The sequence below is a fragment of the Amblyraja radiata genome, chromosome 34 (genome assembly GCF_010909765.2).
Source record: "Amblyraja radiata isolate CabotCenter1 chromosome 34, sAmbRad1.1.pri, whole genome shotgun sequence".
NCBI lineage: Eukaryota > Metazoa > Chordata > Chondrichthyes > Rajiformes > Rajidae > Amblyraja > Amblyraja radiata.
This window is the reverse complement of record NC_045989.1, coordinates 19,142,528-19,158,883: the sequence shown is the minus strand read 5'-3', so window position 1 is coordinate 19,158,883 and position 16,356 is coordinate 19,142,528. Positions and strand designations below refer to the sequence as shown.

The 16,356-nt window shown below is 44.0% G+C and overlaps 1 long non-coding RNA gene across 2 annotated transcripts in view; it reads left to right on the top strand.

Moving 5' to 3' along the window:
• The window catches only part of LOC116991591, a 37,522-nt gene that overhangs the window by 18,157 nt on the left and 3,009 nt on the right, over window positions 1-16,356 (top strand). The window contains exon 3 of one of the 2 annotated variants that reach the window (XR_004416832.1): window positions 2,177-2,592. The exons of the other annotated variant lie outside the window; for it this stretch is intronic. This is a non-coding gene — a long non-coding RNA (uncharacterized LOC116991591). Of the gene's footprint in view, window positions 1-2,176; window positions 2,593-16,356 lie in introns of those variants that run through there. 2 annotated transcript variants of the gene reach the window in all.

Genomic DNA, 16,356 nt, shown 5'->3' with positions numbered 1-16,356 from the left:
AAAACTTTATAGATTTTGGAATGATATTTTTGAAATATTTACAAAATTATTCAAGACAAGAATGGAACCTAATACTGAAATGATTATATTTGGCGTAATGGAAGATGGGAATAAATTGAACACATCTCAAAATCTATTCCTTAACTATGGTTTAATAATCGCAAAAAAATTAATTCTTAAATTTTGGAAGGGTACATCAATACCAACGCTTAAAATGTGGATTGCAAGTATGTTGGACACCGCTCATCTTGAGGAAATGCGATTCCTCCTAATGGATAAATCAGACCAATTCATAACGAGTTGGTCTCCATTCGTCGTTTTTTTGGAATCATATGGTGCAACACAATTGTAAAAAATAACTGTTTCAGGACTGGACGAGGGTTGGTCAAGACTATAAATAATGATCTCCTTCTCTTTTTTTTTTCTTTTTTTTTTCTTTTCTTTTCTTTTCTCTATTCTCTCTCTCAACTTTCTTCATTTACTCGTTTTCTTTTTTCACACACTATATATTTCACATCTTTCTATCCTTTACTATCTAACTTCTTTTTCTTATTCTAATCTTTTTTCAGTGTAACAAAAAAAAAAAAAAGAAGTTGTACATAAAATGTATTATGAAAATATATATTAGGCACTTTGGTGCCATATGACTGTACTTACTTCTAATAAAATAAAATATTAAAAAAAAAAAAAGAAGATGGGGTGGATTCCACATTTATCTCCTGGATATACGACTACCTGACGGGTCGACCACAGTTTGTCAAGCTGGGGGACAGTGTCTCTGGCACAGTGGTGTGCAATGTTGGAGCCCCACAGGGAACGGTTCTGGCCCCGTTCCTCTTCACCCTGTATACAGCAGACTTTAACTATAAGTCTGACACATGCCACGTACAGAAATATTCAGATGATACAGTGATTGTGGCATGTGTAAGGAACGGGCAGGAGGAGGAATACAGGAACTTGACCAGTGCCTTTTGTGTCTGGAGTGAAGAGAACTGTCTCATCCTGAACTCAACTAAGACTAAAGAGATGGTGGTTAACTTTGGCAGGTCCAAGCTCCCCCTTCAGCCGGTCAACGCTGCAGGGGCTGACATTGAGGTGGTGCAGACATATAAATACCTTGGAGTGCACCTTGATAACAAACTACTGGTCTGTCAACTCTGACTCCCTCTACAAAAAAGGCCAGAGCAGACTCTTTTTCCTCAGAAGGCTCAAATCCTTCAATGTGTGTAATGATATGCTGCACATGTTTTACAACACTGTGGTTGCAAGTGTTATTTTCTACGCTGTTGTCTGCTGAGGCGGCAGAATTAGTGCAAAAAACAACAAGAAGCTGGTCAAACTGGTTAAACGAGCTAGCTCAGTGCTGGAGGGGAGAGTAGACTCTGGGATGGAGGTGCTTGAGAGGCGTATGAGGCACAAGGTGCAGGTCATCCTGAAAAACCCTGGGCATCTCCTCCATGTAATTCTGGAGAGTCAAAAGAGCACTCGGAACAACAACCGGCTCCTCTCCCTGCCCTGTAGAACGGAGCGGTTCAGGAGATCCTTCACCCCTGCAGCCATTAGATTTTATAATTCGGACCGCTAGGCTGTAGGGGGATGCATTTTGCAATTTTTAAATTTTTAATTGTTAATTATTGATCTTTTTAAGTATTTATTGCTCTCAGGTAGTGTCCACATTGTATTCTATGTATTTTCTGTCTGCGTTCCTTTTGAATCTGTGGGTTTGTTGGTTGGGGGCTTCTGGACATCTGAATTTCCCTGAGGGGATCAATAAAGTATTTATTATTATTATTATTATTGTTATATAGACACACACACATATAGACACAAGCACACACACATATATATATATACACACACATATATATATACACACACACACAGACACACATAAAAACAACAAACACATCTATATAGACACACACATATATAGACACATACACACACACACACACACACATATATATATATATATACATCTCACACACACACAAACACACACAAATATATATATATATTTACATATACATGCTGAATATTTCCCCTTTTTTCTCATTGATTACATTGTTTACAGAGTGCTGTGTGCATGTATATGTCTATCTGTAGTGCTACTGCAAGTAAGGATTTCTTTGTTCTGTCTGGGACATATGGCAATAAAACATTCTCTCTTGAACAGCCCTTCTCAGCCGTCGAGAGCTGCATGTAATGCAACTGGAAACATGAGGAGAAAGGACAGTACTGGCTGTACGTTCAGCTCAGGCACTGCATGCACCAACGGCAACTCGGAACATGCTTCAACAGAGCCCTTTATTAAAGAATCATTGCCAACGAATGGACAATCCATCAAATGCAAAACAATCCACAGTTTATGCATCATGCATCTCTAAGCTCTAACTTTAAATCTCTGACTATAATTAATACTTGAGGAATTGGCACAATATGCCAGGAGCATTATTTCCTTTCAGTGCACACAAGTTACAACATAAAACTTAGAACAGTAAAGCAAAAGGAACAGGCCTTTCGGCCCACAATGTCTGTGCTGCACATAATGCTTGTTTAACTAATAGCCTCTACCTGCACATGATCCATATCCACCATCATATCTGCCTTTGTCAACACCCCAGACCATGCATTCCAAGTATCCATCACTCTCTGTGTAAAAGAAGCTTGCCCCGTCTCTTTTAAAATGTAGACGATCATTAATAATTCTCATATTATTTATTTAAAAAGTACTAAAAAATCTAATTCAGGAAGTGTGGTGCAGTACTTGCCCCAATCAGCCTCAATGGTGCCGAGGTAGAACTGTTGAGAGCTTCAAGTTCCTTGACGTTAATATTATCAATGATCTGTTGTGGACCAACCACATTAACCTGTTCACTGCGAAGATAGACACCAAAAGCTGGAGTAACTTTGCAGGACAAGCAGCATCTCTGGAGACCCTTCTTCAGACCCGGTTCCTTCTCTCCAGAGATGCTGCCTGTCTCGCTGAGTTACACCAGCTTTTTGTGTAATACTACTATACAGTAAACCTTCGTTATTACAGATCGCTTTATAGCGGATTTTGGTTATAGCTGACGGACGTAGCAACCTTCACCGCCAGCCTGGGCTACCGATGCCAACCCTGGTCTGCACCGCCCCCCGGCCTCTCACCTTAAACCTATGCCCTCTAGTCTTGTCATTTCCACCCTGGTAAAATGGTTCTGATTTTCTTTCTATTTTGGCTCAATTTCCCCACTCTCCGAAAGAAGTAGAGGCAATGTTTGTCGAAGGGTCTCGACCCGAAACGTCACCCATTCTTTCTCTCCAAAGATGCTGCCTGTCCCGCTGAGTTACTCCAACATTTTGAGTCTATCTTCGGTTTAAACCAGCAGTTGCTTCCTACTCATACTGTATAGTATAGATTGGAAAATCAAAACAAAGGCAAAGCAAAGCTTTCCACTGTACCTCGGCACATGTGATGATCATAGACTAATTTTCTAGGGCACGTTCCAATTTTTATTTCTCCATCTCAAACAAACATCACAACATTCAACAGGGCATCATGAAAGGGGGAGAGTTTGCTGAGAAAACTGGTTTGTTGCCGATCCCACATCCCACGCTAACTACACCTGAGAGGTATTACTTCCGTATAAAACAGAGACAAGTTGGGACAGATGGTAAAATGCTGCTTTTTTTTGTTGCAAAGTTAACATCAAAGCTGTACAACTGGTAACTTATTTTAGATGATGGAATTTAACAGCACATCTGTTCCTTGTCTGAACACAATTTATGCAAATGTTATCTTAAGCACCTTCAACCCATTGTCATAATCTGCAGCCCCTAACTGATTCTGGCTTTAGCACTCTCCATGCAAAGCAGCCCCATCGACAAATCATGGAGGTTGGACCTTAGCACAGTGGCCTGTGGGTTGTAATGAGGTAGATGTTGTAGAAACATAGAAAATAGATAGGTGGCGCAGCGGTAGAGTTGCCGCTTTACAGCACCAGAAATCCAGGTTCGATCCTGACCATGGGTGCTGTCTGTACAGAGTTTGTACATTCTCCCCCTGACCACGTCTGTTTTCTCCAGGCGCTCCGGTTTCATCCCACATCCCCCCCTCCCCAAAGACGTACAGGTTTGTAGGTTAATTAGCTTTGGTAAAGATTGTAAAGTGTCCCTAGTGTGTAGGATAGTGCTAGTGTACGGGATTGCTGGTCGGTGCAGATTCGGTGGGCCGAGGGGCCTGTTTATCTACGCTAAACAATTGTACCCACGGAGAATTCAGCCATATGGCCCGGAGACTATTTGAACTCCAAATCACAGCAAATCAAAACCGCCCCACTATGGCTCAGAACAGAACAAAAAATAATAGTTCCTGCCAATGTGTAGTCCAAAACGAACTGAATTCTAACTTTCAGGCTCTGAACCTTCCACTGTGCCAAAATGTACAAACGAAAAGCCAAAAGCAAACTCCTCTTCGAGTTCTCGAACCAAATATTCCAATTCCATGAACAGTCCATCCAGACTTTCCTATTTTGTTTTCTCGTTCCCTGTAGAACACTGAGCAGCACATCAACTGGATTTGCTTGGCAGGTTCCTGGACACAGACGACCATAAACAGAATGAATTAATCCCCAAAGTGGGGGAATGAGGGCTGGAAGCTCAAGAGCAAGCTAATCCTGGGAGTTTGCAAGCCATATTAGAAGTTTTTGAAAGTAGTTCTGTTTTTATGTTGATAGAAATCACTTCAGTCTTCATAGCTAGTTTTGATGACACCTGTGTACCCAATTACATGGAACGGTTCTCGAATTATTCATTCTTCTGGGACTACATATATCTGGGCGATTCAGTAAATAAGGTTGCCAACCTGTGACATGGGTGGCCAAACTTGAAAGTTATTAAATCATAATGAAATACCATAGCATTAAAAATGGGCCTATGATATATGAATAGAATAGACCAATGATTCATTTGAGCTAATTTGTCATCAAAATCAATCAAAATTTGACCAAAATTTAATATTCAAAATTTGAAAACAGAAACAAAGATTTAAAAAAAAATTATAAGACATCCAAGACATATGGGAACATTCAAGGGCCTGTCCCACTTTCACGACCTAATTCACGACCTCTGCCGAGTTTGCCCTTGACTCGTACTCGCAGCATGGTCGTCACAAGGTCGTAGGCAGGTTGTGATGCTAGTCGTAGGTACTCATGGCATCATGTAGGTGGGGGAGATTTTTCTAGCCTGATGAAAAATGTCCACGAGTAAAAAAGGTTGTGAAAGTGGGACAGGCCCTTAACTGACTTCTAAACTCCTTTACAAAATGCCGGCACCTAACCTACAATGAGGCCCATAGTTCACGCCAGGGTCATTATAATCCCGTTGTTTGAATTTTTTAATCGCGACGAGTGCAAAATAACCCCGTTATAGCGCTGTAAATAGCATTCACGACGTTACTCAACGCGAGGGTCTAGCAAATGAAACCGCTAAAATAGGTGAGCAAACTTGATTCTTATTTCATGTATTTTAAGTTCTATTCATTATTCAGTATATCAATGGAAAGCTTAAACACAAAGTATGAACAGTAAAAAAAATAAACAATAAATATAAAAACTGCTTTTAATTCACACATTTTACACGTGACCAGATGGACACTGCTACTCACGTTCTGCTGCATAAGCTCAGGGGCATCAGAAAACCATCTTATTGGGTGATAAATGATAAAAAATAATAAGCATAATCAGAATTTGGTTTATTTCGAGTAATCTTTCTGGTATAAATGAGCCTAAGGATTTGATGAAATCCTGCTTGAAAAATGTCACAAAAAAAAGGCAAGAAAACACACGGGCATATCTGATATTTTTCATGGTAAAAACAGTTTTATTTATTTTTGCTGATCTCATTATTTTGGCTATACACCATGATCTATACCACTTAAAATACAGGATACGAAACAATGGAAATATTAGGTAAAAACCAGGAAAATAACCTTGAGGTTTTGAGACCCTCAGTTTCACTACTGCGTGCTGTATTTACGGAAACATCGATATAGATTCTATTCCAGACTGTGCTTTGCTGGAGTTCGAGGTGGAATGGTCACTTTTGTGCCATTTAGAAAATTAATGCAAAGACCAACCTGCAGAATGTTCGAAATTGCATCATGTTAAGGGCAGATGAGATCAAAGTTTAGGTCGAGGTCAAATGAAAATGTTGCCCAGTTAATCACATAGATTGCCCTCTTTAGTAGTTGTGAAAAGCCCTGACTCTCTGGGCACTAATTCCCCTGCTCCAAGTCAAAGTCTGGGACATTTAAGGCCCACCAGTACATCAGGACATAAATTAGGACAAATTAAGTGTTATCCGAGGTGCTATTCTTCAAGTGAGATGTTAAATTTAGTCACCATTAAACTGCTCTGTAGTTCAGGAGAACACTTGGGATTCTCTCAAGCTATCTGAAGAGAAACTAAGTTCTCTCGTTGTTAGAGTCAGCATTTTATTTCTTCAAAGAAAGCCGGCTCGTCAGATTAATTAGATATTCATCCAAAAGCTGCCTGAGGGAATGTGCGCCTGCCTCTGCACATCGTTACTTGTGTGCGACAAAAGACACTTTGGGTTAATATAACATTGGCGTGGAAATCCAGTATTCGGGCAATAGCCCCTGCCCTGTCGATTGTCCTGAAAAATCGTACTCACTATTACAGGAAAGAGTAGGTGAAATTTAACCCAAGGATCATTGCCAAAGCACCAATACGTGAAATATGAAGCGAAACAAGAGTCAAGTGTGTTTAATTGTTATATGCTCTGGAACAATTACATTTGTACCTGCTGCAGCTTAACAACTAAACCAAGTCCTTAGTAGTTTGGTGTAAGGAAGAACTGCAGATGCTGTTTTATACCGAAGATAGACACAAAGTCTTCTTCTTGCGTATGGCGTGCACAGCCTAAAGTAGTAGGTCAACTTGTTCTATTTGATCTGATTGTTTGTGCACGTCAGGTCGATTGCATTAGTGGAAACAGGGTGGACCACGTGAAGGTTGCAATTTTCCACCCCAGACGCAAAGTGCTGGAGTAACTCAACGGCCCAGGTAACGCCTCTTCAGGAAAGAAGGGTTCCGACCCGAAACGTCTCCCATCCTTCTTCTCCCAGGATGCTGCCTGACCCGCTGAGTTACTCCAGCAGTTTGTGCCTATCCTTCGTAGTTTAGTCGGAGGTAAGGTGTTGCTCAGGTTGGTTCAAGAACCTGATGGTTGTTGCTGGTCACGGTTCTCAGGCTCCTGCACCTTCTTCCCGATGGTAGACTTTAGAGATACAGCGTGGGAACAGTGGCCCTTCGGCCCATCGAGTTCGCACCGGCCAGCGATCACTGTACAAACTCCGCACAGGCAACGCCCGGGGGCAGGATCGATCCCGGATCTCTGGTGCTGCGAGGCTGCAACTCTACCACTGCACCACTGTGGCGCCCTAAACATCTTCTTAGACATGGGGCTAAATCTGAATGATGGTGTCGGCAACTCTCAGTAACACCCTTGAAGTTATTACTTAAGGCAAAGTGCAGCAAGGCCAGATAGACCAAGAAAGGGTAAATGATGGATGAGTGATCACTTCTTGAGTCTGCGCAGCTCAATTGCAATGAAAACAGGATTGCCATGAAAAACAGATGTTAAATCATGCTGGTGACTCTAGTTTTTCCTGGCAAGGCACTCACTCTGAGCAGAAAACTATAAATTCAATACACTTCAGTTCACTTTCCACTGAGTTTGATCAGGTGCATTGCATCCCAATCTCACTGTCAGTATCACTCAGATCACCTGCGTTTTGAACTGTGCCATTCTCAGCACACGGTTTATTTGCTCTGAATTTTCAAAGCTTCGAACATCTTCTTCCTGTCACACTGTTAAATCCCTGTGCTTGCTGCCAGCGATCACAACGCTCCTGTCTACCGAGTATCTCTCTTGCCACAGCACCAGTACCCATTGACGGCAGTCTCTACAGACATTACTTTAGTCTTTACTTCTCAGATACAGCGTAGAAACAGGCCCTTCGGCCCACCGAGTCAGCGCAGACCAGCGATCAACCCCTACACTTGCTCTATCCAACACACACTAGGGACAATTTACAATTAACAGAAGCCAATTAACCTACAAACCTGCACATCCTTGGAGTGCGGGAGGAAACCGGAGCACCCGGAGAATGCTCACACTGGACACGGGGAGAACGTACAAACTCCGTACAGACAGCACCCGTAGTCTGGATCGGACCCGGGTCTCTGGCGCTGTAAGGTAGCAACTCTCCCGCTGAGCCACAGTGCCACCCATTCTGCTCCTCTGCCTTATGCCCAGCCCTCATCGACCATTTTGGTTACAAGTGTTTGAGAGGTTTCTCACACTTAAAGTTCATGCAGCATTCTGAGATTGAAGTCAGTCAGATGAATGGGATCAGAGCCCAACCACCCTCCTTGCAGGCGAGTTACTCCCCCAACATGTGTATTACCAGACTTGCAGGGAGAACATACGGTGAGCGTTTGACGGCACTGGGCCTGTACTCGCTAGACTTTAGAAGGATGAGAGGGCCCCTAATTGAAACTTACTGAATAGTGAAAGGCCCGGGTAGAGTGAATGTGGAGAGGATGTTTCCACCAGAGGGAGAGTCTAGGACCAGAGGCCACAGCCTCAGAATAAAAGAATGTACCTTTAGAAAGGAGATGATGAGGAATTTCTTGAACCAGAAGGTGGTGAATCTGTGGAATTAATTGTCACAGAAGGTTGTGAAGGCCGTCACTTGATATATTTAAGGTGGAGATTGACAGATTTGTGATTAGTACGGGTGTCAGAGGTTATGGGGGAATGGCAGGAGAATGGGGTTGAGAAAGCAAGATGGATAAGCCATGATTAAACTAAAGAGTAGACGATGGGCTGAATGGCCTAATTCTGCTCCAGGAACATTTGAACTTATGACAGAATCAAAATGGGATGAATCTGTGCAACACTGCCTCATGAAAATCATATCTAACATATTGTAGAACTTATGAAAAAATAATACATTTAGTCTTGCAACTGGAGGACAAGCAGCAGCCAAGGAATTAAACCTTAGCAGGGAGCAATGCCTTCAAACAAGTGAAGATAAACGGAGACAAAACCTGTATTATATCTAAAGAGAAATTGGATATGTGTTGAAAATGCAAGAATATAGAAAGTGTCATGGGTGAGGAGAAATGTTGAGATCAGAGTAGACAACTCCCGGGAAAGAGATGGCATCATAGAGATTAGAAATATTCTGTGCTGGATCTGATCAAGGTGGATAGGCACAAGATAGACACGTTTCCTTGACAGAAATGCTTGGCCTGTTTGTTCCGTGATGATCATGAGACTCGAGTGTCACTCTGCCTGACATCTTATTCAGTCGGCAGTGATTTGCCTGCCACCCACCCCTCTGATCGGCCTGCTTGGGTCAGCGCCAGAAACACAACCCGCGGCAACGTTCGATCAACATCTCCAAACCCTCCCCTGAATGTCAAACTGTCCGCCACAGACAAACCCAATAAAAGGCAGCCCTTGAAGCACATACAACGCGAGGTGGAAAATATAAAAAGAGTGAGCAGAGCAAAAGAGAGTGAGATTTGAATCAGACAATAGCAAAACAGACAAGGGGGGAAAAGAGAGAGCTATGCAAATAGTCCATGAATGACATTGATAATGTTAAACGATGTAGAGGTTTCAGTGCAGTGAACATGTTTAATAGCTATGGAATAGCAATCCCAACAGGAAATGAATTGCTGATGTGCCCAGCTCGGTAACATTAAAGCACAAATTGGAAGAAGCTAACCTTGAATTGGAGTTCGAGGCAAAACCACGTCTCTGATACTGAGATGGATACAAAATGCTGGAGTAATTCAGCGGGACAGGCAGTATCTCTGGAGAGAAGGAATGGGTGACGTTTCGGGTCGAGACCCAGCTTTCTGATACTGAGCCCAGGCTGAGATGTACATGGCACAGGAAAGACAACAGGCCCTGAGAGCAGTGGACAGAAGAACTCTGAACTCACCCCATGCCTCGGGCTCTCAACGAGAAATCTCCAGTCAAACTGAGCTTTACGACCTTCAGTGGAGGTGCCTGAGAGGTGATCTTACAGACAAAATGTGCAGGAAGGAAATGCAGATGTGGATTTACACCGAAGATAGACACAAAATGCTGGAGGAACTCAGTGGGACAGGCAGCATCTCTGGAGAGAAGGAATGGGTGACGTTTCGGGTCGAGGTCCTACTTCAGTACTGACCCGAAACGTCACCCATGCCTTCTCTCCAGTGATGCTGCCTGTCCAACTGAGTTATGCCCCTGTCCCACTCTGGAAACCTGAACGGAAACCTCTGGAGACTTTGCGCCCCACCCAAGGTTTCCGTGCGGCTCTCGGAGGTTTTTGTCAGTCTCCCTACCTGCTTCCACTACCTGCAACCTTTGGCAACCACCTGCAACCTCCGGGAACCGCACGGAAACCTTGGGTGGGGTGCAAAGTCTCCAGAGGTTTCCGTTCAGGTTTCCTAAGTGGGACAGGGGCATTACTCCAGCATTTTATGTCTATCTTCGGTAATCTTACAGAGATACATTCAGAAAGAAAGCCATGCATTTGTAGTGTGCCCTTAGCATCCTCAATCTCCAAAATGCTTCACAGCCAACAAAGCGCATTTCCATTTGGAATATATTTTGTAGTTTCAAACAGGTTACGTCAAACATAATATCAAACTAAGGCATGACAGCCAGTAAGGGGGTAGACACAAAATGCTACCAAGGTCACCATTTGCCTTAAGATCATCAGCTCCCACGTCAGGGGAGATTGAGAAGATAAACCAAGACCCAGCTGAACAGAAAAGGCACCTAGGTTCTACCTTGGTGAAGAGCAGGGAAGGCACCCTTGGTACACACCCTAATTTAGTGGATTATCCAGATATTGCCACATTGCAGTTATGGGAGTTCGCTGTGTATAAACTGACAGACGTGTTTATGATATCGCAGAGTCACTAATCCTCAAAGGGCATTCAATGGGTGTAAAGCACTAGGGATCTCCTGAAGGGGAAGTGAAAAGCCTTTGCTTTGCAAAAACATAGTTTAGTTTGATTTATTATCGTCACGTGTCCTGGGGTACTGTGAAAAGCTTTAGGCACAATGAAAATAACCATGCAAATGCAGAACCACATTAAAAGCAGCCACCGCCTATTTTTTAAATTTAATTAATAACAAGACCATGGAAAATGATATAAAAACAGCATTGTGCAAAAAAAACCCATCTGTTTGTTTCTTTCCTAATTATGAAAAATGTATGGTATAAAATTGCTTTGTTGCTTGCAACGGCATTAGAATACAAAGGGCAAGGGCAACATTTATTTATTTGAATTATATGCCTACAGTGTGCATTATTTAAATGTTAATAATGTAAAGGATAGCAGAACAAAAAGAGATTTGTTTTTACAATTTAATGCATATGTTCTTGCAGTGTCACCAGAGGTGAGATGACATTCAGTAAACCTCATTCATGTCAGGTTTTCCAAGTATCCAAAACACGTTTTTCTTCTTTGATCTTAAACAATAAGCATTTGCATCAAATCATTCAAACCTATCAGTGGGAGAGTCTAGGACCAGAGGCCATAGCCTCGGAATAAAAGGACGTACCTTTCGTACGGAGATGGGGCAGAATTTCTTTAGTCAGAGGGTGGCAAACCTGCAGAATTCATTGCCACAGATGGCTGCGGAGGCCAAATCAGTGAATAATCTGGAGATTAATAGGTTCTTGATTAGTGCGATTGTCAAGGGTCATGGGGAGAAGGCAGAAGGAAGGGGTTGAGAGGGAAAGATAGATCAGCCAGGATCGAAAGGCGGAGTAGACTTGATGGGCCGAATGGCCTATGTTTGCTCCAACAGCTTATGAACTGATGAATCAACTTCTGATACTAGGATGAACCATCCCCTCCCTTGTACTAACCAGCCACTGTCACATGTAGTGCACTATTGCTTCATATATGTTGAATAGCTGTGCATAAAAGCACAAAGTATTTAGATACATTTTCCAATCTGCATGTGTTCATATAAATTATGCATGTCCTGTAGTGTACAATTATTCTGCAGCAGTAAAGTCTGCAATCAGCCAAATGATGAGGAAATCAATGCTTTTTTTTTTTAAACTGGGACCAATTATAAGGAGGTCCCAAATTCCCAATCCAGCCTCTGCTAAATTTGTTGATTCCACTTGTGGAGGTGGAACAGGAAGGAACAAAGATTAGGAGGCAACAATTCCCCTCAAGGAGTAGGCAGTGTCTCAGCTAATTTACTCCACGAGTAGCAAAGACATTCGGGGTGAGAAGGTGCAAGGTTCGCTAATCATCCGCGTCACTTCGGGTAAAACATTGCTCAAACTTATTGATCTCCTCCACGTACGGTTTCCCCCGAGACTGTAACGACCCATCCATGGGGCAAGCGGTGAAATCCACCAGCCCCGAACCAACATCGCAATTAAAAAATGCTCATCAAAAATAAAACAATGATTGAAGTGCCTAACAATGGGAATCAACTACAAAGGGAGACCACAATAATGGAAGGATCACCAGGCGCAGTAAATGTGAATCAGCTATCTCTGGGGAAAGACTAAATATGGACAGATAGATATCCATTGTCAAAGAACTCATTAAATTGCTAGCAGGAATGAAAAATAATAATCCTGACCAAATATAACACTCCAAAGTAAAAGCCCTCAATACAATTTCTCAATGTCGGCAAAGAAAGTGTTTAGTTCGGGATATAAAATTAATTATGTTAATGGTTTAAATTAATTAAAACTAACAATTTAATAAGACCATTTATTCCGAAGAAGGGTATCGACCCGAAACGTCACCCATTCCTTCTCTCCAGAGATGCACCCTGTCCCGCTGAGTTACTCCGTCATTTTGTGTCTATCTTTGGTGCAAACAAGCACCTGCAATTCCTACCTACACAATTTAAACATTGTGTTCAGTTCTGGGCGCCATGTTACAGGAAAGATGTTGTCAGGCTGAAAAAAGGGTGGAGAGAAGATTTACGAAGATTTTGCCAGGACTCGAGGGCCTGAGCTACAGGCAGAGGTTGAGCAGGCTAGGACTCTGTTCCTTGGAGCGCAGGAGGATGAGGGGTGATCTTGCAGAAGTGTACAAAATCATGAGGGGAATAGATCGGGTAGACGCACTGAGTCTCTTGTCCAGAGCAGGGCTCTCGAGAACCAGAGGACATAGGTTTAAGATGAGGGGGAAGAGATTTAATAGGAACCTGAGGGGTAACTTTTTCACACATAGGGTGATGGGTGTGTGGAACGAGCTGCTGGAGGACATAGTTGAGGCAGGTACAATCACAATGTTTAAGAAACATTTATACAGGTACATGGATTAGGACAGGTTTAGTGGAATATGGGCCAAATGCAAGCAGGTGGGACTAGTGTAGATGGGACATGTTGGTTGGTGTGGGCCGAAGGGCCTGTTTCCACACTGTATCACTGTATACCACTATGACCATGACTTTAACAAATGAGGAAAGCAGCCTAGGTGCGTCTCATTCCAAAAACCACTGCTGCCTCCCCATAAAATAGGCTTTGTATCCTGCAACATAGCCCTACCTCAACTTTCGAATAACTTTCTAAAATCTTTTCAGAACATTTAAATGAGCATTGTGAGGGAGACTTCACTTTCAGTGTCAGAACCAACCATGATCAATGGTGTTACTGGATCAGTTTCAAGGCTGTAAGTTGATCTCACAAACATGTACTAACCAAGGATGAGTAACCCATGTAGGTCTTACAAAATATACTGGAATGTGCGTGTCTGTAGGGTTGACACTAACGTGAGCAGCACTTGCACTGTATGAACTTGTTGCTGGTTGTGCTCCTCCTGTGGTTGTGTTTGCAAGGTGACCCTCCGTTAAGCCACACCTCGCAGCATCCTGTGTGACTCTCACCAGCCAAGCCACACATACACACACACACACCTGAGCAGGTGAGCTTGGGTGTACTTGTGTGAGTCACGGTGGCAGTTAAAGAAGCGTGTGAATGTGACCTTGAAACATGCAGGCATGATTGCATGCTCACTCACTCACTCACTCAAAGGAAAGGTTTAGAGGCCAAACAGGCCGAACAAGGGCTGGCTTTTGTTCCTTTGGGTGGCACGGTGGCACAGCTGCATTATGTACCTGTCCCACTTAGGAAACCTGAACGGAAACCTCTGGACATTGCGCCCCACCCAAGGTTTCCGTGCGGTTCCCGGAGGTTGCAGGTGGTTGCTGGAGGTTGCAGGTAGTGGAAGCAGGTAGGGAGACTGACAAAAACCTCCGGGAACCGCACGGAAACCTTGGGTGGGGCGCAAAGTCTCCAGAGGTTTTCCGTTCAGGTTTCCCAAGTGGGACAGGGGCATAACAGCGCTTGCAGAGACCCGGGTTCGATCCAGACTACGGGTGATGTCTGTATTTGTAGAGTTTGTACGTTCTCCCCGTGACCGCGTGGGTTTTCTCCGAGATCTTTGGCTTCCTCCCACACTCCAAAGACGTACAGGTTTGTAGGTTAATTGGCTTGGTGTAAAGTGTAATATTGTCCCTAGTGTGTGTAGGATAGTGTTAATGTGTGGGGATCGCTGGTCGGTGCGGACTCGGTGGGCCGAAGGACCTGTTTCCGTGCTGTATCTCCAAACTAGAGCATGGAAACAGGCCCTGCAACCCAATAAGTCCGCGCCCATCAGCGATCCCCACACACCAACATTATGCTACGCACACTTGGGTAGTGAAGGTAGACACAAAATGCTGGAGTAACTCAGCGGGTGAAGCAGCATCTCTGGAGAGGAGGAATGGGCGATGTTTAATTATACCAAGCCAATTAGCCTGCAAACCTGGACATCTTTGGAGTGTGGGAGTAAACCGGAGTTCCTGGAGAAAACCCATTCAGGTCACGGGGAGAACGTACAAGCTCCGTACAGACAGGATCAAAACCGGGTCTCGGCCGCTGTATGGTAGCAACTCTACAGGTGTGTCACCACGCCGCCCTCCTACGTGGGACTAGTTTAAATGGGGTTTGCTGGTCATTGTGGGCAAGTTGGGCCAAAGGGCCTGTTTCCACGCTGTACGACTCTATGACTTTGGTCACCATGAGCAGATTGGGGCCAAAGGGCCTGTTTGCATGCTGTATGACTCCACATGCTGTGAGACACCAAATGAAATGTTCACTCAGGAAGCACGATGGTTCTCCTGGTAGGTGAACTCCATCACCACACAACCACGTCGACTCTTCCGCACTACACTGACCACGCAGCCTCATCTCATCCATCCTCACCTTGCTGCCATCACCACCTCCCCTTCCCTCCATCTTCACACTGATCCATCTGCCTAAGCTGTTCCACATGGTCACCACTCCCCTGATAAAGGAGTTTATTCCAACGTCCCCATTTGACACATTCTTAGTGACACATTCGTAGCCACAGCTTCCAGTTTTACTCCTCCCCGTACTAGACCGATCTTCTCTGAGTCAATTCCACCATTTCCTTTCCTCGTGAGCTTTCTCATCCACGGCAGGGAAGGTGGTGGAGACCGGATCTCTGAAAACATTCAAGTGACTTAAATCACGTGAATCGCCAAAGCGTACAGTGCTGTGGATTAATTACCTCCATGGGATTGGTAGCCTTGAGTACCTTTTGGTTAGACGGATATGGAAGACCAAGGGTCCTGTGTATGTGCCATGTGACTGGTTGGTAGGGAAATTGGCCCCAAGTATGTACATGTTTGGTGGAATTTGGGGGAACTTGATTAGTACGGGTGTCAGAGGTTATGGGGCGAAGGCAGAAGAATGGGGTTAGGAGGGAGAGATAGATCAGCCATGATTGAATGGCGGAGTAGACTTGATGGGCCGAACGGCCTAATTCTACTCCTATCACATGACCTTATGAACTGATAGGAATCTTCCCCCCTTCCCCCCCCCCCCCCCTTCAACAGGAGGTTATCCGATGCTGCACAACTGATCTTTACTAAGCAGAGGTGAAGGTAGTAGACCACATGAATCTAGACTCGTGACCAGAGGATGGGGAAACACAAGCCTCCTGCCCACGGAGAGCACAAATGTTCCCCGCAGAGTCTGCAGTGAAGGCGCTAACCACTCTTTAGCCTTTAGACGTACAACGCGGAAACAGGCCCTTCGTCCCACCGAGGCCATGCCGACCAGCGATCCCCGTACACTAACTCTATCCTACACACTAGGGACAATTTACAAGTTTTACTGAAGCCAATTAACCTATAAACTTGCACGTCTTTGGAGACGGGAGCACCCAGTCGCGGTCACAGGGAGAACGTACAAACTCCATACGAACAGCACCCATAGTTAGGATCGAA